The sequence below is a fragment of the Physella acuta genome, unplaced genomic scaffold (genome assembly GCF_028476545.2).
Source record: "Physella acuta isolate Inbredline_101_S28 unplaced genomic scaffold, ASM2847654v3 ptg000322l, whole genome shotgun sequence".
In the NCBI taxonomy this organism is placed as follows: Eukaryota; Metazoa; Mollusca; class Gastropoda; family Physidae; genus Physella; species Physella acuta.
In genome coordinates this window covers 680173-702331 of record NW_026731841.1, presented here as the reverse complement: position 1 = coordinate 702331, position 22159 = coordinate 680173, and the positions used below count along the sequence as shown (strand labels likewise).

General features: G+C 43.6%; 1 protein-coding gene across 1 annotated transcript in view; it reads right to left on the bottom strand.

Annotated features, from left to right (window-relative positions):
* LOC131940568 (regulator of G-protein signaling rgs-2) overlaps positions 1–22159 on the bottom strand; it is a 104534-nt gene that overhangs the window by 81548 nt on the left and 827 nt on the right. The window lies entirely within an intron of this gene.

Sequence of the window (22159 nt, the reverse complement as noted above, 5' to 3'; positions counted from 1 at the left end):
TTAAAACACATCTACCATCCCAACAAAACATACCTACCATCCCAACAAAACACATCTACCAACCCAAAATAAAACATCTACCATCCCAACAAAACACATCTACCATCCCAACAAAACACACCTACCACCCCAACAAAACACAACTACCATCCCAACAAAACACAACTACCAACCCATTAAAACACATCTACCATCCCAACAAAACATACCTACCATCCCAACAAAACACATCTACCAACCCAAAAAAACACATCTACCATCCCAACAAAACACACCTACCACCCCAACAAAACACAACTACCATCCCAACAAAACACCTACCATCCCAACAAAACACATCTACAAACCCAACAAAATACATCTACCATCCCAACAAAACACACCTACTAACCCAACAAAATACATCTACCATCCCAACAAAACACATCTACCATCCCAACAAAACACACCTACCACCCCAACAAAACACAACTACCATCCCAACAAAACACCTACCATCCCAACAAAACACATCTACCAACCCAACAAAACACATCTACAAACCCAACAAAACACATCTACCATCCCAACAAAACACACCTACTAACCCAACAAAATACATCTACCATCCCAACAAAACACATCTACCATCCCAACAAAACACACCTACCACCCCAACAAAACACAACTACCATCCCAACAAAACACAACTACCAACCCATTAAAACACATCTACCATCCCAACAAAACATACCTACCATCCCAACAAAACACATCTACCAACCCAAAAAAACACATCTACCATCCCAACAAAACACATCTACCATCCCAACAAAACACACCTACCACCCCAACAAAACACAACTACCATCCCAACAAAACACCTACCATCCCAACAAAACACATCTACCATCCCAACAAAACACACCTTCTAACCCAACAAAACACATCTACCATCCCAACAAAACACACCTACTAACCCAACAAAATACATCTACCATCCCAACAAAACACATCTACCCCGAGAATTGATCGATCCACTCGCCACTATCGATCCCCTCCCTGTATGACCCACATCCTCTCCCTGGGGTTCGCGTGGTTTTGTTCACTGTTGACATTTTAAAAACGTTTGCTCATATAAGCTCTGTGTTAGCTCCGGTTTCATGTAAGCTCCGGTTTAATTTAAGCTCCATGTCCTTGTAATTCTCAGATCGTTATAAGCTCCATATATGTTCCGAGGTAGCTCTGGTTAGCTGTTAGGATCAATGTAAGCTCCGAGTCTATGTGACTTCCTGGTTTCATATAAGCCACTGGACAGCTAAGCTCCAGTTTCATATATATCCCTGGTTCATCTAAGTTAATGGTTTATCTAAGCTTCTATGCCCTGTAATACCACGATAAAACTAGCGACATGTATACCATACATGCGACATGTATACCATACATGCGACATGTATACCATACACGCGACATGTATACCATAAATGCAACATGTACACCATACATGCAACATGTATACCATACATACGACATGTGTACCATACATATCTAGAGAAAAAACAACTCGCAACGGACTTTTTTAGTAAGTAAACATTTTTGGTGGGCAAATGTTTTCATAGAATATAAACTTGTAGTTGTTGTGATGTATTTATTTAGACATGTATAGTTTACAGACGTGTGATCCTCTTGGTTGTACGACTAGAATTGTAAATTTACATCAGTAGTACCACAAGCGACGGTACACTTTTACTTGCAGACAAGAGTTCGACCTACCCGCCTAATTGTGTGTCGTCACGTTCAGCAGACTATGCATTCATACGTAGGTATAACATGACGTCTATCCATTCATACGTAGGTATAACATGATGTCTATCCATTCATACGTAGGTATAACATGACGTCTATCCATTCATACGTATGTATAACATGACGTCTATCCATTCATACGTATGTATAACATGACGTCTATCCATTCATACGTATGTATAACATGACGTCTATCCATTCATACGTAGGTATAACATGACGTCTATCCATTCATACGTAGGTATAACATGACGTCTATCCATTCATACGTAGGTATAACATGACGTCTATCCATTCATACGTAGGTATAACATGATGTCTATCCATTCATACGTAGGTATAACATGATGTCTATCCATTCATACGTAGGTATAACATGATGTCTATCCATTCATACGTAGGTATAACCAGACGCCAAGCCATTCATACCTGGATATTTTTGGCTGCTATTCAGAAATATTTTTGTACCCAGGTGAATTTGTACATCGATTTTTTTTTTCAATTTCAGTGTTTTAGATAATCTAATTTATCCTTCTTTTTACTTTGAATAATTACATGTTTGGCCGTTTGATTCTTAGATTAAAATTTTTCCCTCATCATATTAAAAAAAAAATCTAATTTATGACTTTTATCTTGGATAATCGTTTGTATTGGTTGGTGTGTTGCTGTAGTTTAGATAGTGTGTGCTGCAGTTTTAAAAATAGACTCTTTCGCCAACTGTAAGTAGGTCATCATCTTAACCCCATAAAATCTGCAGGACAGATTTATCATGGTCAGCGGTGAGTGGACGGTGGATTATGTTGTAGGGGTATTGGTGGATTATGTTGTAGGGGTATTGGTAGAGTGTGTTGGTGGAGTGTGTTGGTGGAGTATATTGGTGGAGTATATTGGTGGAGTATGTTGGTGGAGTATGTTGGTGGATTATGTTGGTGGAGTATGTTGGTGGAGTATGTTGTAGGGGTATTGGTGGAGTATATTGGTGGAGTATATTGGTGGAGTATATTGGTGGAGTATGTTGGTGGAGTGTGTTGGTGGAGTATATTGGTGGAGTATGTTGGTGGAGTATATTGGTGGAGTATGTTGGTGGAGTATATTGGTGGAGTAAGTTGGTGGAGTATATTGGTGGAGTAAGTTGGTGGAGTATATTGGTGGAGTATGTTGGTGGAGTATATTGGTGGAGTATGTTGGTGGAGTATATTGGTGGAGTATATGGGTGGAGTATGTTGGTAGAGCATTGGTGAAGTATATTGGTGTTGTTATCGGTGGAGTTTTCTTACAAAGTAATAGAGGATTATGTTGGTGTGGTGTGTTAGTGTTTTGGTGTGTTAGTGTGTTGGTGTGTTAGTGTGTTGGTGTGTTGTGTTGGTGTGGTGTGTTGGTGTGGTGTGTTGGTGTGGTGTAGTGTGTTGGTGTGGTGTGTTGGTGAAGTGTGTTGGTGTGTTGTGTTGGTGTGGTGTGTTGGTGTGTTGTGTTGGTGTGGTGTGTTGGTGTGGTGTGTTGGTGTGGTGTGTTGGTGTGGTGTAGTGTGTTGGTGTGGTGTGCTGGTGTGGTGTGTTAGTGTGGTGTGTTGGTGTGGTGTGTTGGTGTGGTGTGTTGGTGTGGTGTGTTGGTGTGGTGTAGTGTGTTGGTGTGGTGTGTTGGTGTGGTGTATTGGTGTGGTGTGTTGGTGTGGTGTGTTGGTGTGGTGTGTTGGTGTGGTGTGTTGGTGTGGTGTGTTGGTGTGGTGTGTTGGTGTGGTGTGTTGGTGTGGTGTATTGGTGTGTTGTGTTGGTGTGGTGTGTTGGGGGAGCTTTTTAGGGGAATATGTTGATGGAGAGTGTCGGTAGATAAAATAAAACTGTGTGCTGAGAAAATTCGGTCAAACAAACGCGGAACTTTTTCCGTTCGGAAACCGGAAATCAATACTCGTCCTTCTCTTCCTTCCACTCCGTGCCCTCCTCCCCCGCCTCCCCCGCGCGCCTCCATATTGCCTGCACCACAGGGTCGTGCGGGCCTAGTGCCAACAGTCTGCTGCTCTGGCTTCAGGTAGCAGCCGACCAACAGGCCTATTGATTGCGCCATTTAACAAAAAATTAAATTCCTCGACCCGAAATGTCGAGACACTGATCAGTAAGTAAAACAACATCGGGCGTATATATATATATATATATATATATATATATATATATATATATATATATATATATATATATATATATATATATATATTTATATATATTTATATATATATATATAATACATATATATATAATACACACATATATATATATATATATATATATATATATATATATATATATATATATATATATATATATATATATATATATATATATATATATATATATTTATATATATTTATATATATATATATATATAAAACATATATATATAATACATATATATATATATATATATATATATATATATATATATGTATGTATTATACATATATATACATATAGTTCGCGCCCAGCTTTCGTAGGTCGTAACTAACGACACCACACGTTTCATATAGACGGAGTTATAAAATTTGAATGTTTTCGTGATCCACAGAAAAAAAACAGACGTTTCAAATTTGACCTAGACCTAGTGGTTGGTATAGGAGATACAGTTGGTGGATTGGTGCAAGATGTTGGTGCAGGAGGTTGGTATAGGAGATACAGTTGGTAGGTTGGTGCAGGAGGTTGGTGCAGGAGGTTGGTGCAGGAGGTTGGTGCAGGAGGTTGGTGCAGGAGGTTGGTGCAGGAGGTTGGTGCAGGAGGTTGGTGCAGGAGGTTGGTGCAGGAGATACAGTTGGTGGGTTGGTGGCTAGAGAGTTGAGTCCAAGTTGTAAAATTTAGTTCTCGAATATTCTAAACGTCGGTTCCCCAGACTCGCATTGTTTTTTGTTGAGATGGAGGACAGGTTACTTGCCACCACAACAATCCTCGAATACCTACCCCCTTCCCTTTCTAGTACTAATACGAATACCTACCCCTTCCTTCCCTTTCTAATACCAATATAAAAAAGACTATTAAATTTCATTCAGGCGCAAGTATACAGCAAAATCAATTTTAAAGTTGACTTGATAATTAATACTAGACTGCTAATGAGTGAATTAAATTACTAATTAGGGTAGAGTGAAACACTGAGAGCCCTATGTTACACACCCCTCCACACATAGAGCCCTATGTTACACACCCCGCCACACATTTAGAGCCCTATGTTACACACCCGTCCACACATAGAGCCCTATGTTACACACCCCTCCACACATAGAGCCCTATGTTACACACCCCTCCACACATCATGGGTAGAGTGAAACACTTAGAGCACTATGTTACACACCCCTCCACACATAGAGCCCTATGTTACACACCCCTCCACACATCATGGGTAGAGTGAAACACTTAGAGCCCTATGTTACACACCCCTCCACACATAGAGCCCTATGTTACACACCCCTCCACACATCAGGGGTAGAGTAAAACAATTAGAGCCCTATGTTACACACCCCTCCACACATAGAGCCCTATGTTACACACCCCTCCACACATCAGGGGTAGAGTAAAACAATTAGAGCCCTATGTTACACACCCCTCCACACATAGAGCCCTATGTTACACACCCGTCCACACTTAGAGCCCTATGTTACACACCCCTCCACACATCATGGGTAGAGTGAAACACTTAGAGCCCTATGTTACACACCCCTCCACACATAGAGCCCTATGTTACACACCCCTCCACACATCATGGGTAGAGTGAAACACTTAGAGCCCTATGTTACACACCCCTCCACACATAGAGCCCTATGTTACACACCCCTCCACACTTAGAGCCCTATGTTACACACCCCTCCACACATAGAGCCCTATGTTACACACCCGTCCACACTTAGAGCCCTATGTTACACACCCCTCCACACATTTAGAGCCCTATGTTACACACCCCTCCACACATAGAGCCCTATGTTACACACCCCTCCACACTTAGAGCCCTATGTTACACACCCCTCCACACATTTAGAGCCCTATGTTACACACCCCTCCACACATTTAGAGCCCTATGTTACACACCCCTCCACACATTTAGAGCCCTATGTTACACACCCGTCCACACATAGAGCCCTATGTTACACACCCCTCCACACTTAGAGCCCTATGTTACACACCCCTCCACACATTTAGAGCCCTATGTTACACACCCCTCCACACATTTAGAGCCCTATGTTACACACCCCTCCACACATTTAGAGCCCTATGTTACACACCCCTCCACACTTAGAGCCCTATGTTACACACCCCTCCACACATCAGGGGTAGAGTGAAACACTTAGAGCCCTATGTTACACACCCGTCCAACCCCCCCCCCCCCTCCAGGACAGAAAACAATTGAAGTAGAGAAGTTTTTGCAGATTGACAGCGACCAAACGAGCGTTTTTAACCGATAATTATTAAAATAAAATCTTTATTTTTTTTTTTTAAATTAGTAATTAATTTATTAAAAGCCAAAAAGTTAAAAGTATGGTTTTTTTCTGTTTTGTTTTTCCCCACCTCAGACTTGAAATGTACATTTAGTATTACAGTTTTCATCATCCGCTTGTGAGGACTGATACAGATTTACAATAGTAATATTTCTTTCTCACATGTAGCCTACTTTCATCCATTTACTCTTACATAGATCTAATACAAAACGTCTAAATTAAATTAAAATAACCCTAAAAAAATTAAATAAAATAAAAATCTGGAAATGTAAATGTGTAATTTATTGATGAATCAAGGTTTTAAAATTAAAATAAAAATCTATAGCAATTTTTCTGACAATTCCTTAATCTAGTAACACAATGGTAAGCAGACTTTTACTATTTATAATAGTAAAAGTTTTCATTGCAAAAATGTTTTTTAAAAAAGTTTAAGGGCTACAAACTTTTGTAATTTTAAATATTAAATTAAAAATTTTGGCAAATTAAATTTTGTTTTGTTCTACATGTTTTATACTGGCTGACACTAGAGAGGAGAAATTTCTTACAATGGTAGAATTCAAGACAACTTGACAGACTTCTAAACATCTGCATTATTTCCCCTACACATTGCACATCATTATTTCCCCTACAAATTACATCTGAGTATTTCTCCTACAAATTACACCTCATTATTTCCCTACACATTAATCTCATTATTTCTCCAACACATCACGCATCAAGTGAACTCAACGACTTATATAGTGTAATGTTAAACATAATTGTTAATGACCAATTTCAAATTTTTTTTTAAGGTTCCAGAGTTTGGGAAGTAACTGAACAAAATGCCATGCAACCAAATCACTCAGGACAAGAATTTCTTTCTCGGAACTTGAGGGTCGAACCCACATAAAAGACCTGCATGACCCCATGACAGACCTACATGACCCCATGACAGACCTGCCTGACCCCATGACATGACCCCATGACAGACCTACCTGATCCCATGACAGACCTACCTGACCACATGACAGACCTACCTGACCACATGACAGACCTACCTGACCCCATGACAGACCTACCTGACCCCATGACAGACCTACCTGACCCCATGACAGACCTACCTGACCCCATGACCTGACCCCATGACAGAACTACCTGACCCCATGACCAGACCCCTTGACAGACCTACCTGACCCCATGACAGACCTACCTGACCCCATGACCTGACCCCATGACAGAACTACCTGACCCCATGACCAGACCCCTTGACAGACCTACCTGACCCCATGACAGACCTACATGACCCCATGACCTGACCCCATGACAGAACTACCTGACCCCATGACCAGACCCCATTACAGACCTGCCTGACCCCATGACCTGACCCCATGACAGACCTACCTGACCCCATGACAGACCTACCGGACCCCATGACAGACCTGCCTGACCCCATGACAGACCTACCTGACCCCATGACCTGACCCCATGACAGACCTACCTGACCCCATGACAGACCTGTCTGACACCATGACAGACCTACCTGACCCCATGACAGACCTACCTGACCCCATGACCTGACCCCATGACAGACCTACCTGACCCCATGACAGACTTGTCTGCCCCCATGACAGACCTACCTGACCACATGATAGATCTACCTGACCCCATGACAGACCTACCTGACCCCATGACAGACCTACCTGACCCCATGACAGACCTACCTGACCCCATGACCTGACACCATGACAGACCTACATGACCCCATGACAGACCTACCTGACCCCATGACAGACCTGCCTGACCCCATGACAGACCTACATGACCCCATGACAGACCTGCCTGACCCCATGACAGACCTACCTGACCCCATGACAGACCTACCTGACCCCATGACAGACCTACCTGACCACATGACAGACCTACCTGACCACATGACAGACCTACATGACCCCATGACAGACCTATCTGACCCCATGACAGACCTACCTGACCCCATGACAGACCTACCTGACCCCATGACAGACCTACCTGACCACATGACAGACCAACCTGACCACATGACAGACATACATGACCCCATGACAGACCTGCCTGACCCCATGACAGACCTACATGACCCCATGACAGACCTGCCTGACCCCATGACAGACCTACCTGACCCCATGACAGACCTATCTGACCCCATGACAGACCTACCTGACCCCATGACAGACCTACCTGACCCCATGACAGACCTACCTGACCACATGACAGACCTACATGACCCCATGACAGACATACATGACCCCATGACAGACCTGCCTGACCCCATGACAGACCTACATGACCCCATGACAGACCTGCCTGACCCCATGACAGACCTACCTGACCCCATGACCTGACCCCATGACAGAACTACCTGACCCCATGACCAGACCCCTTGACAGACCTGCCTGACCCGATGACAGACCTACCTGACCCCATGACCTGACCCCATGACAGAACTACCTGACCCCATTGTGACCTACTTAGGTCGAGTCAGGTTCTATTTTTATTTTGACATTGTATAATACCTTATATGGAATGATTGTGTAACTCCTGGGGTTTTTCCACTGACTTATTAAGGGGTCTAAGACATAGAAATTTTCCATTAAGATCTGATTGAATGATTCTGGTCAGGTGACTATCCCAACCAATGGCTACATGAGTTGAGGATAATCTCCCCTGTGGCAGAAGTCTTTAATTGCACCGCACACTCGCCACACGTGGCAGTTTTACCTTGATCAGGCAGCCGTCCATATTGTCCGGCTATAGACTCTGACCATTTGAACGTGAGAGAACTTAAGTCCTGTGTGTGCTACGCTTTCTTAAGTTGATTTAGTCTTCTAATATAATATTACTTGTCGCCAAGTAATTCTTGAAGTTATAGCAGTGTTGTGTGGCCTGTGGCTATTCTTTTAGGCAGTGTAGAAATCTGTGATAGTGTTTTTTCCTACACTCTGTAAGTTGGGTTTTGATATTTTATACATTAAATATTTTATCTAGTTTAACCTTGTGTTCTGCCACAACTGTGTTCGCTTATTAAAGGTCGTATGTAGATTGGACGAGTGTTAATTACAATAGTATCACTAGTTTTCCCTAGACATCGAGTTCGAGCCCTAGTGTGTCGTTGTGTTAGTGTTCATCCATTTAGGCCGTAAGGCATTTGCATATGACCCCAAAAAAGAATCCGGGGACGTTCACCTTCTATCTGGCTGATAGATAGGGGACGTTACACCATGACCAGACCCCTTGACAGACCTACCTGACCCCATGACAGACCTACATGACCCCATGACCTGACCCCATGACAGAACTACCTGACCCCATGACCAGACCCCATTACAGACCTACCTGACCCCATGACCTGACCCCATGACAGACCTACCTGACCCCATGACAGACCTACCGGACCCCATGACAGACCTGCCTGACCCCATGACAGACCTACCTGACCCCATGACCTGACCCCATGACAGACCTACCTGACCCCATGACAGACCTGTCTGACACCATGACAGACCTACCTGACCCCATGACAGACCTACCTGACCCCATGACCTGACCCCATGACAGACCTACCTGACCCCATGACAGACATACATGACCCCATGACAGACCTGCCTGACCCCATGACAGACCTACATGACCCCATGACAGACCTGCCTGACCCCATGACAGACCTACCTGACCCCATGACAGACCTACCTGACTCCATGACCTGACACCATGACAGACCTACATGACCCCATGACAGACCTACCTGACCCCATGACAGACCTGCCTGACCCCATGACAGACCTACATGACCCCATGACAGACCTACCTGACCACATGACAGACCTACCTGACCCCATGACAGACCTACATGACCCCATGACAGACCTACCTGACCACATGACAGACCTACCTGACCACATGACAGACCTACATGACCCCATGACAGACCTATCTGACCCCATGACAGACCTACCTGACCCCATGACAGACCTACCTGACCCCATGACAGACCTACCTGACCACATGACAGACCTACCTGACCACATGACAGACATACATGACCCCATGACAGACCTGCCTGACCCCATGACAGACCTACATGACCCCATGACAGACCTGCCTGCCCCCATGACAGACCTACCTGACCCCATGACAGATCTACCTGACCCCATGACAGACCTACCTGACCCCATGACAGACCTACCTGACCCCATGACAGACCTACCTGACCCCATGACCTGACACCATGACAGACCTACATGACCCCATGACAGACCTACCTGACCCCATGACAGACCTGCCTGACCCCATGACAGACCTACATGACCCCATGACAGACCTGCCTGACCCCATGACAGACCTACCTGACCCCATGACAGACCTACCTGACCACATGACAGACCTACCTGACCACATGACAGACATACATGACCCCATGACAGACCTGCCTGACCCCATGACAGACCTACATGACCCCATGACAGACCTGCCTGACCCCATGACAGACCTACCTGACCCCATGACAGACCTATCTGACCCCATGACACACCTACCTGACCCCATGACAGACCTACCTGACCACATGACAGACCTACCTGACCACATGACAGACCTACATGACCCCATGACAGACCTATCTGATCCCATGACAGACCTACCTGACCCCATGACAGACCTACCTGACCACATGACAGACCTACATGACCCCATGACTGACCTGCATGACCCGATGACAGACCTACCTGACCCCATGACCTGACCCCACGATAGACCAACCTGACCACATGACAGACCTACATGACCCCATGACAGACCTGCATGACCACATGACAGACATGACCCCATGACCTGACCCCACGATAGACCAACCTGACCACATGACAGACCTACATGACCCCATGACAGACCTACCTGACCCCATGACAGACCTACCTGACCCGATGACAGACCTACCTGACCCCATGACAGACCTGCCTGACCCCATGACAGAACTGTCTGAACCCATGACAGACCTGCATGACCCCATGACAGACCTACCTGACCCCATGACAGACCTACCTGACCACATGACAGACATACATGACCCCATGACCTGACCCCAGGATAGACCAACCTGACCACATGACAGACCTATCTGACCCCATGACAGACCTACCTGACCCCATGACAGACCTACATGACCCCATGACAGACCTACCTGACCCCATGACAGACCTGCCTGACCCCATGACAGACATACATGACCCCATGACCTGACCCCATGATAGACCTACCTGACCACATGACAGACCTACCTGACCCCATGACAGACCTACCTGACCACATGACAGACCTACCTGACCACATGACAGACCTGCCTGACCACATGACAGACCTGCCTGACCCCATGACAGACCTACCTGACCCCATGACAGACCTACCTGACCACAAGACAGACCTGCCTGACCCCATGACAGACCTGCCTGACCCCATGACAGACATTCCTGACCCCATGACAGACCTACCTGACCACATGACAGACCTACCTGACCCCATGACAGACCTACCTGACCCCATGACAGACCTACCTGACCACATGACAGACCTGCCTGACCACATGACAGACCTGCCTGACCACATGACAGACCTACCTGACCCCATGACCTGACCCCATGACAGACCTGCCTGACCCCATGACAGACATTCCTGACCCAGAAATTGACGCCACCTTACGGTCGTCTATTTTTAGCCCAGCTCCTGTATCGCTCCAGTCGTGTTCTCTACGTGTTTCCCAGCCGCGAATAGTGGGCCGTTCGCGTCACGCGCTCTATCGGGGAGGCTACAGGATGTTTGCAGGGGAGTTAACCCCACGATTATTACCAATTAGCACTGCATGTACAGATAAGATGACCTGCCCCTTTTTTACACTACACATTTTAGCTGTGAGGCTACAAATAAAAGTGATTTGGTTCACCTGCCGTGCTTTAAATAGCCCATATGTAGCACCACAGAAATTACATTTTTCCATATGTATCACCACATAATCTACATATCCCATATGTATCACCACACAATCTACATACCCCATATGTATCACCACACAATCTACATACCCCATGTGTATCCCCACACAATCTACATACCCCATGTGTATCACCACACAATCTACATATCCCATATGTATCACCACACTATCTACATACCCCATGTGTATCACCACACAATCTACATACCCCATATGTATCACCACACAATCTACATACCCCATATGTATCACCACACTATCTACATACCCCATATGTATCACCACACAATCTACATGTCCCATATGTATCACCACACAATCTACACATCCCATATGATTACCCATACACCGCCTCCTACAACATACTTTCCAGCACCTCTTTAACATACATCCTTACATAATCCAAACAACTCCCCATATGACCATACATCCCTACACATCCCTTATCCCCCCCCCCCCACATCAAGGTGCTTCCTCAGGTGAGTTACAGAACCTAATGCTAGATTTGATTTGGCAACCTCACAATTTTTTTATACAGGTATTTGGATGCCTTCATTTTTTGTAACTAAAATATTTAACTTGTACCTAAATATTACATGACTTTACAAAAGTCAACATATTGCCTGACTTTATTCGGAATCTATTCATTTGGGATGCTTAATTAAGTAGGTTTACAAAAAAAGAAACACATTTTGTTGAAAAAATATTTGTCCGTGATATATATTGGTAATCGTAAGTTTAAAGTAATTAATTAGTAGACGTTAATTAAACACCATCGAGTATCTGTAGTGAGCTTTCTCATTTTTAAATGTCTTAACACAAAACTTATCGGATTATCTGACCAAAAGACATCTGAATTATCTGACCATAAGACATCTGAATTATCTGACCACAAGAATTATCTGAATTATCTATCAATAAGACATCTAAATTATCTGACCACAAAAATTATCTGAATCATCTGAACAAACACCAACTTCTCGGGATTAACTGAACACAAGATTTATCTGGATTATCTTTTTACAAGATATCTGGATTAAACCTCCACAATGAAGCAAAATCAATAGTTAAATCTTATTTTTATAATAATTTACCAAACCACCCATAATCTTTTGATAAATGTGAGTGGGGAGGGGGGGTCATTCATAAATGACGTCACGCTTGTTTCACGATTGTTTTCTTTCCCACTTCCCCCTTCCCCTTCCCCATAGCCCCCCCCCCCTCAAGCCCCCAGATATAAAAAGACTTCACACCTCAGTCAACTTGTTTTTGTCTTTTAAAAACAGATTTCGACGGAGCATGCTGCTGATCACTATCCCTTCATATACTGAGGTCACAGAAGCAGGTCAACTCTACTTCACTTGCCTCGTGTCCCGTCAGGTCCCAAAGGCAACTCTACTATATACAATTAAAAAGAAATTTAGTCTTTAAAAAACAAATTATAATATTTTCTGAGCTCTTGTCTCATATGAATAAAAAAAATGAATAAATGAAAGCTAACGATAAAATAATAAAGAAATAGAACCTTTGCGTGCGTTGTAGCACACTATGAACTTTCTGTGTAGGAAAATTAAAATAAAAAATGAACAATGACAGAGTTTCGTTCTCATTCCATTTGACAGGGTGACTAGAGCGCTGTCGTCTCGACCACCTAGGCACATAATATTATTGGTAATATTTTGTATAAACTCACGTACTCTCCGTTCAAATTTTGACAGGGGGCCTTTCTAAATTTCTCAACCATAAACTTAAGCCAAATATTCTTTTGATTAAATTATATTCTAAATCAACCTATTCCATTGCAAGAAACAAAAGATGTTTCTGAAATATTTAAGGCCTGAAATACTTAGGTAAAAAAAAACCCTCAATTATTTATTGAAGGGCCTACATGTTTTTGTTTTAAACTAATTAGATCTAATTTTTACATGACCTACTTTTCTCAGACAAAACTTGACTTTATTTCTAGATCTGATTATGTTCTCTTATCATATGAAATTTGTTAAAAGTGTTGGAACCTAATGAAAATAACAAACAGAAAATTTAGCTTTATAATGCAATCAACGTTTCTATCGTCAAAATAGCATATTTTTCCTTGGAAGCCATGTTGTATAAATATAAATCAATTAGGTATTTTTAACTTCTATAATTACAAGCATAATTTACTAGCGTATATATCTGTGATGGTGTGGGTGAATACAGATCTTCCGCTAGTTGTGAGGGTGGGGAATTGCAGTACCACCAAATGTGAGAGTGGGGGTGATGAAGATGATGAAAATCCAACACACACGTTCAAGTCAAATATATAATGTTCTTTATTAAGATTTACACAATCAACTTCCTATCTTATCTAACAAACCTAAATTATATAGGCCTACTACTTGCTAACTCTACTTACTACGCACTCCCGTGACCATCCTAACAAACTACATTCTAACTCTCTACCTAACGCTACATTTCTCTGACCGTTCTCCTACCCACCCTAACTATCGACTGCCTGACCTAACTACTACCCCACGCTTCAGTGGTCAGTTGACCGTCCCACGTGACTGGTCAGCTCCTGTATTTTCATTGGTCTCTTTAACCAACTAGCTATAGTCTATTTCTATTAACTTCTTCTACTTGACCTATCCGCAGGGGCGTAGCGAGGGGGGGGGGGTGCGGACCGCACCGGGTGACACCATTTAGGGGGGTGACACCAAGGCAAAAAATAGCAAAATATATAGAGAAAAACTCGAGGGGGGGGGCACATCGAAAGTTTGAGGGGGGGGGTGCAAATCGAAAGTTTGAGGTGGGGGGGGGGGGGTGCAAATCGAAAACTTGAAAGTTTGTCCCTGGGAAGGGTCTCTATGCCTCTGGGGGGGGGGGGGTGACACCATTAAGTGCCGCACCGGGTGAAACCCGACCTCGCTACGCCACTGCCTATCCGACCTAAACTAGCATCATAACAATATCGCTAATTTAATTTCCATCTGCCAATAAACTTGTGCAGAACATATTTTAAAAAGAAAAATAGATATTTTTTCTCTACATAAACTTATTTTAAAATTCCAAAAACAAAGCGGGTACTCTAAGCTAGCCGTACTGAAAAAAAATATAATTAAAAAAACCATTGGACTTGAGTAGAATTTAGATAGATTGGCTATTGAATAAACATATTTTAATAATTAATTACAAAATTTTGGCGGAATCTTTCTCAATCAATCTGTCTTAATTAATTAATGCACACGCACATGCATGAGCTCAAACACAAGCAGACACATACGTGCGCACTCACGCACACACACTCACGCACACTCACGCACACACATACACACAAATATATATATATATATATATATATATATATATATATATATATATATATATATATATATATATATATATATATATGAATGTGTATATGCATGTAATCGCTGCTTGCAGGTCTAGCCTATCTGTACAGCACCAGTGTGCACCCCTCTAGTCCCCCTTGGCCTATCTTTACAACATCTCCAAACGCCAGCACACCTCGCATATCTCAGCCGACCAATCGTCTGCTCCGCTTGCCGTGGGAACCGACGTCATTCAGGTTTTTTACCGACGTGACCCACGGGTCAGGTCTGCTCCCCAGCAGAACAGATGACCCTTGTTTTATGGGTCTTATATCTGCTAATAATACTACACCTTCTACCCGATCTCTAGGCTGCTACAGGTATATGAAGGCCATGCTTTGGTGGAACGGAGTGGTCGGGTGGTAGGGCAAGCGACTGCCAACACGAAGGTCACGAGATTAAATCAAGGTTAATGTCAGCAGAACGTCACTGAGTCTATCCAGCTATGATGGGTACCTGACTCACGTCAGGAAAGTAAATGCGGCTGGGCCTTGTGATGACTGTACTATCCATTTATATGCCGAGGTCACTGAAACAGGTGAACTCTACTTCACCAACTCCATGGACCGTCAGGTTAAGGGTACTTTACTTCCTTACCTGGTTTTCCTACCCTGTAGGACGACATTAGAGAAATGAAACTGATGTCTTTATTATTAAAACAATTCCCCACTGAGGTAGGTCTAGCTAGACTTCAGTTGTTTTGGTATTTTGTATATAGCAACGACAAGCGGTAGGACTTTGTGGAAAACTGAGGTACATAGATATGAGATACACTATTGGAATCAGGGGAAGATATGAGGTGAGCTACAGGAGTCAGGGAAGATATGAGGTGAGCTGCAGGAGTCAGGGAAAAAGACGAGGTAAACGTTTGGAGTCAGGAAAAAAAATGATATGAACTATGGGACTAATATTTTTATAAGTGGGCTAAAATCATCTGTCCGTCTGTCACAAGGAAACTACCCCGTTAAGAATTTATGTGAATGAGTTTTCACGTTTTAATATGTCTAGCAATTCTATTACCTTTTTTTAGAAATAAGCACATTTACAATAATTGCAGCATTTGAAAAGAATCATTTTGTAATGGAAAAATCCACTTATTAGAGTTCTGTGTACAGAAAAAATAAACTTTAACTGTAAGGGCAAATAAGCTAACACATCTCTCAGAAAAACAAACCGAAACTTTAAGAACAACTAAAGCAATAGCAGGTAAAGAAGAGACTAAGAAGTGTTACACAAAGTGGGACGTATTAGAGCGATATTTCAGATTTAAACATTTTAATATTTTAAAAATATTTTTTTAGCCGGTCATCAAACGGGTTTTAAAAGTTTCCCGTATGGCTGAATTCATTGTATGGAATAATACAATATATAGGAGTTTCTTTGGTGTAGATCTACTCCATACATATTCTATTAATCGAAGAGCAGCGAAACACTAACTAGGAATAAAGGTAACACGTTATCTGACGTAGTGTGTTAGTGTTATGTTAGGGGCGGGGGCAGGGGCAGGGGTGGTGGGATGGGGTAGGCTGTGTTTAGTTAGTGTTGAAGATGGTTGAGGATGTAATAATTAGTGTAATCATTGGCTAAGTTCATCTGCCTGTGGGTAGATCGACATAGATAAGTTTTTGATAGATCGAAGTGATTTCAGTAGTACCATGGAGTCAGGGATACTCAACTTGGGTGAAATATTTCGTTTTGTCATTCGATTTAAACTTCAAAACTAACCTAGACAACTAGCAGACTGCGGCTAGTATATATGTATACATTCTTTATAAATGTATGTATGTGTACATGTCGTGTTATTGCGCTTAATATTACTAATTGATTACTGGCCCGAGAAAACCTAATCAAGCATGATTTAGTGGAGCAGGCGTCCATGATTTAGTGAGCAGGCGTCCATGATTTAGTGGAGCAGGCGCTCATGTTTTGGTGGAGCAGGCGCCCATGTTTTGGTGGAGCAGGTGCCCATGGTTTGGTGGAGCAGGCGCCCGTAGTTTGGTGGAGCAGGCGGTCATGTTTTGGTGGAGCAGGCGGTCATGTTTTGGTGGAGCAGGCGGTCATGGTTTGGTGGAGCAGGCGCCCATGTTTTGGTGGAGCAGGCGGTCATGTTTTGGTGGAGCAGACGGTCATGTTTTGGTGGAGCAGGCGGTCATGTTTTGGTGGAGCAGGCGGTCATGTTTTGGTGGAGCAGACAGTCATGTTTTGGTGGAGCAGGCGTCCATGATTTAGTGGAGCAGGCGCTCATGTTTTGGTGGAGCAGGCGCCCATGTTTTGGTGGAGCAGGTGCCCATGGTTTGGTGGAGCAGGCGCCCGTAGTTTGGTGGAGCAGGCGGTCATGTTTTGGTGGAGCAGGCGGTCATGTTTTGGTGGAGCAGGCGGTCATGGTTTGGTGGAGCAGGCGCCCATGTTTTGGTGGAGCAGGCGGTCATGTTTTGGTGGAGCAGGCGGTCATGTTTTGGTGGAGCAGACAGTCATGTTTTGGTGGAGCAGGCGGTCATGTTTTGGTGGAGCAGGCGGTCATGTTTTGGTGGAGCAGACAGTCATGTTTTGGTGGAGCAGGCGCCCATGTTTTGGTGGAGCAGGTGCCCATGGTTTGGTGGAGCAGGCGGCCGTAGTTTGGTGGAGCAGGCGGTCATATTTTGGTGGAGCAGGCGGTCGTGTTTTGGTGGAGCAGGCGGTCATATTTTGGTGGAGCAGGGGTGGAGCAGGCGCCCGTAGTTTAGTGGAGCAGGCGTCCATGATTTGGTGGAGCAGGCGCCCATGTTTTGGTGGAGCAGGCGGTCATGTTTTGGTGTAGCAGGCGCCCATATATTGGTTGAGAATTTTATATTTTCACCACTGGCCTTTCATCACAAAGATCGTTCAATAGGATCTGAAGGTCCATTAATGAACAGCACAGTACGTCATGCAAGGTGCTACAACTACAAACATCAGGTGGAGACAGGTTTCGATATAGACGGCCACGTCAGGTGTTTACTCATTATAGGCTCGCTTGACATTTTTATTTTGCTGCTCTATGTATATAGGCTACATATACATATATATATACATTTTTATGTATATATATATATATATATATATATATATATATATATATATATATATATATATATATATATATATATATATATATATATATATATATATATATATATATATATATATATGTGTGTGTGTGTGTGTGTGTGTGTGTGTGTGTATATATATATATATAAATATTGAGCAGTTGAAGTACACTCGGATTTTAATAAATAATTTTGGATCGTGTCGAATATGACAATTTCGGTAAAATTTCTAACAGAAAAATCCGCTCCCCCCGCCTACCCCCCCCCCCTACCCCGCCCAACTGTCAACAGGATGATAATAAAATCCGTTGATGGCATTAGAAGCCATGCATCGACTGGTCGCAGAGCTTCGGTCTCCAGAGTGCTCAACTAACTGTGAAATCAATCAGAAAGTACCAATCTTGATCCGATTGATTTATCGAGCCAGCTACCCAATATTAGCAGAACGTTGCTTCTTGTGCTTAGATCTCATCATTTAGAAGAATAATAACAACAGAACATTGCTTCTTGTGCTTAGAACTCATCATTTAGAAGAACAATAACACCAGAACGTTGCTTCTTGTGCTTAGATCTCATCATTTAGAACAGGGGTCTCCAAACTTTTCAGCCCGAGGGCCGCATTAACTATCAAATATCAGTTCGAGGGCCTTTTTCTCCCCCCCCCCCCACAGAAGAACATATGGGAACAGGGCATTTCCCCCCTGTCAATTACCCCCCGGATATTCCCCCCCCCCCCGACATTACCCCCCAGAGTAATTACCCCCCTGTCAATTACCCCCCTGTCAATTACCCCCCGCCCAGTAGGACATTACCCCCCCCCCGGACAGGGTTAGGGCTAGGTTTAGGGTTAGGGTTAGGGTTAGAGTTAGGGTTAGGGCTAGGGCTAGGGCTAGGGTTAGGGTTAGGGTTAGGGTTAGGATTAGGGCTAGGGCTAGGGTTAGGGTTAGGGTTAGGGTTAGGGTTAGGGTTAGGGTTAGGGTTAGGGTTAGGGTTAGGGTTAGGGTTAGTGTTAGGGTTAGGGTTAGGGTTAAGACTAGGGTTAGGTTTAGGGTTAGGGTTAGGGTTAGGGTTAGGGTTAGGGTTAAGACTAGGGTTAGGTTTAGGGCTAGGGTTAGGGTTAGAGCTAGTGTTAGGGTTAGGGTTGTGTCTAGCTATGGTTTTGGTTTTGTGTGAAGTTTCAGGCTAAGGTGGATGCTTAGGTTTTGGTCTTTTTCTTAAGGTTTGGATTAAAGTAGTATATAGATATAAAATTCTAGTTAGGATTTTAACTTGAGAGGGGGGGGGGTAATTCCCCGGGGGGGGGGGGGGGGGGGGGGTAATTGACAGGGGGTAATTGCTCCGGGGGGTAAATACGGGGGGAAATGTCCGGGGGGGAAAATATCCAGGGGGGGTAATGTCCTGTAGCCAGAACATATACCCCCCTTTCCTCACCCCAACGAAATATAAATTATATAGAAATATATATAAATTTCAGCGACTCATCCATTGCAATTGAAAAATGGCGAAACTGGCTGTCATTTTTCACTGTTTGAGTCACAATGTTTTCATAAATGTCTGCAACACGGCGGGCAATGGTATTTGCACCCAAAGCAACATTTTCAGATCGTTTTGAATTTTCTGGGCAAAGTTCTTCAGCCACCTGCAAGAAACATTTTGCCGTGGACAAAAAGATCTCCGCGGGCCGGATGAGAGGACCTTGCGGGCCGCATCCGGCCCGCGGGCCGTAGTTTGGAGACCCCTGATTTAGAAGAATAATAACCACAGAACATTGCTTCTTGTGCTTAGAACTCATCATTTAGAAGAAGAATAACAACAGAGCCTTGCTTCTTGTGCTTAGAACTCATCATTTAGAAGAACAATAACAACAGAACGTTGATTCTTGTGCTTAGAACTCATAATTTAGAATAATAATAACAACAGAACGTTGCTTCTTTTGCTTTGAAATCATAATTTAGAAGAACAATAACAACAGAACGGTGCTTGTTGTAATTAGAACAAGAGAACACCGCATTACTAAGGGAAAAAATGGGGGACATATTTTAATACGCAGTGTAAATCTCGAAGATAGGCATGGACATTGTTGTAATAAATGTACAATAGACGCGGACATTGGTGTAATAAATGTACGATTGTTTGTCGATGTGTGACATATATTCCTTCTTTCACAGATCTGTAATTAGCTCCTGTAACTACTAGTTTAATATGTACGCCAATTAGCACATGATGACTGACTGCCAATTAGCACACGACTGTCTGAGGACACTAATAGGTCACTTTCTGTAGACACTAATAGGTCACTGTCTGAAGACACTAATAGGTCACTTTCTGAAGACACTAATAGGTCACTGTCTGGAGACACTATTAGGTCACTGTCTGAAGACACTAATAGGTCACTTTCTGAAGACACTAATAGGTCACTGTCTGAAGACACTAATAGGTCACTTTCTGAAGACACTAATAGGTCACTGTCTGGAGACACTATTAGGTCTCTGTCTGAAGACACTAATAGGTCACTTTCTGAAGACACTAATAGGTCACTGTCTGAAGACACTATTAGGTCTCTGTCTGAAGACACTAATAGGTCACTTTCTGAAGACACTAATAGGTCACTGTCTCAAAACACCAATAGGTCACTGTCTCAAAACACCAATAGGTCACTTTCTGAAGACACTATTAGGTCACTGTCTCAAAACACCAATAGGTCACTGTCTCAAAACACCAATAGGTCACTTTCTGAAGACACTAATAGGTCACTTTCTGAAGACACATATAGGTCACTTTCTGAAGACACAAATAGGTCACTTTCTGAAGACATTAATAGGTCATTTTTTGAAGACACTAATAGGTCACTTTCTGAAGACACATATAGGTCACTTTCTGAAGACACTAATAGGTCACTTTTTGAAGACACTAATAGGTCACTGTCTGAAGACCCCACCAGCCCTGTGCCAAGTGATCTGTGACCACCACTGACCACCACTGACCACCACTGACCACCACTGACCACCACTGATCACCACTGACCACCACTGACCACCACTGATCACCACTGACCACCACTGACCATCAGCGTGTAAGGTTACAAGTGGTGACCAGAGGATCGCGCTAAGTGGGTCAAAACATTAGAAGCCAGTCAGGGGCCTAGGGACGGGGTGGGTCAAAACATTAGAGGCCTAGGGACGGGGTGGGTCAAAACATTAGAGGCCTAGGGACGGGGTGGGTCAAAACATTAGAAGCCAGCCATAGGCCTAGGGACGGGGTGGGTCACAACATTAGAAGCCAGCCAGGGGCCTAGGGACGGGGAATGACAGGATGGGCGCTGCTAATGCCTCGCACTGAAAGAAAATCAATATTTCAAAAATCGGACGATTTGGTGAGGCCCGGTCTTTTCACAGTAAGTACATCAGGAAGTTATGTCAGCTATACCAGCTAGGTGACAGCCATACCCGCTAGGTGACAGCCATACCAG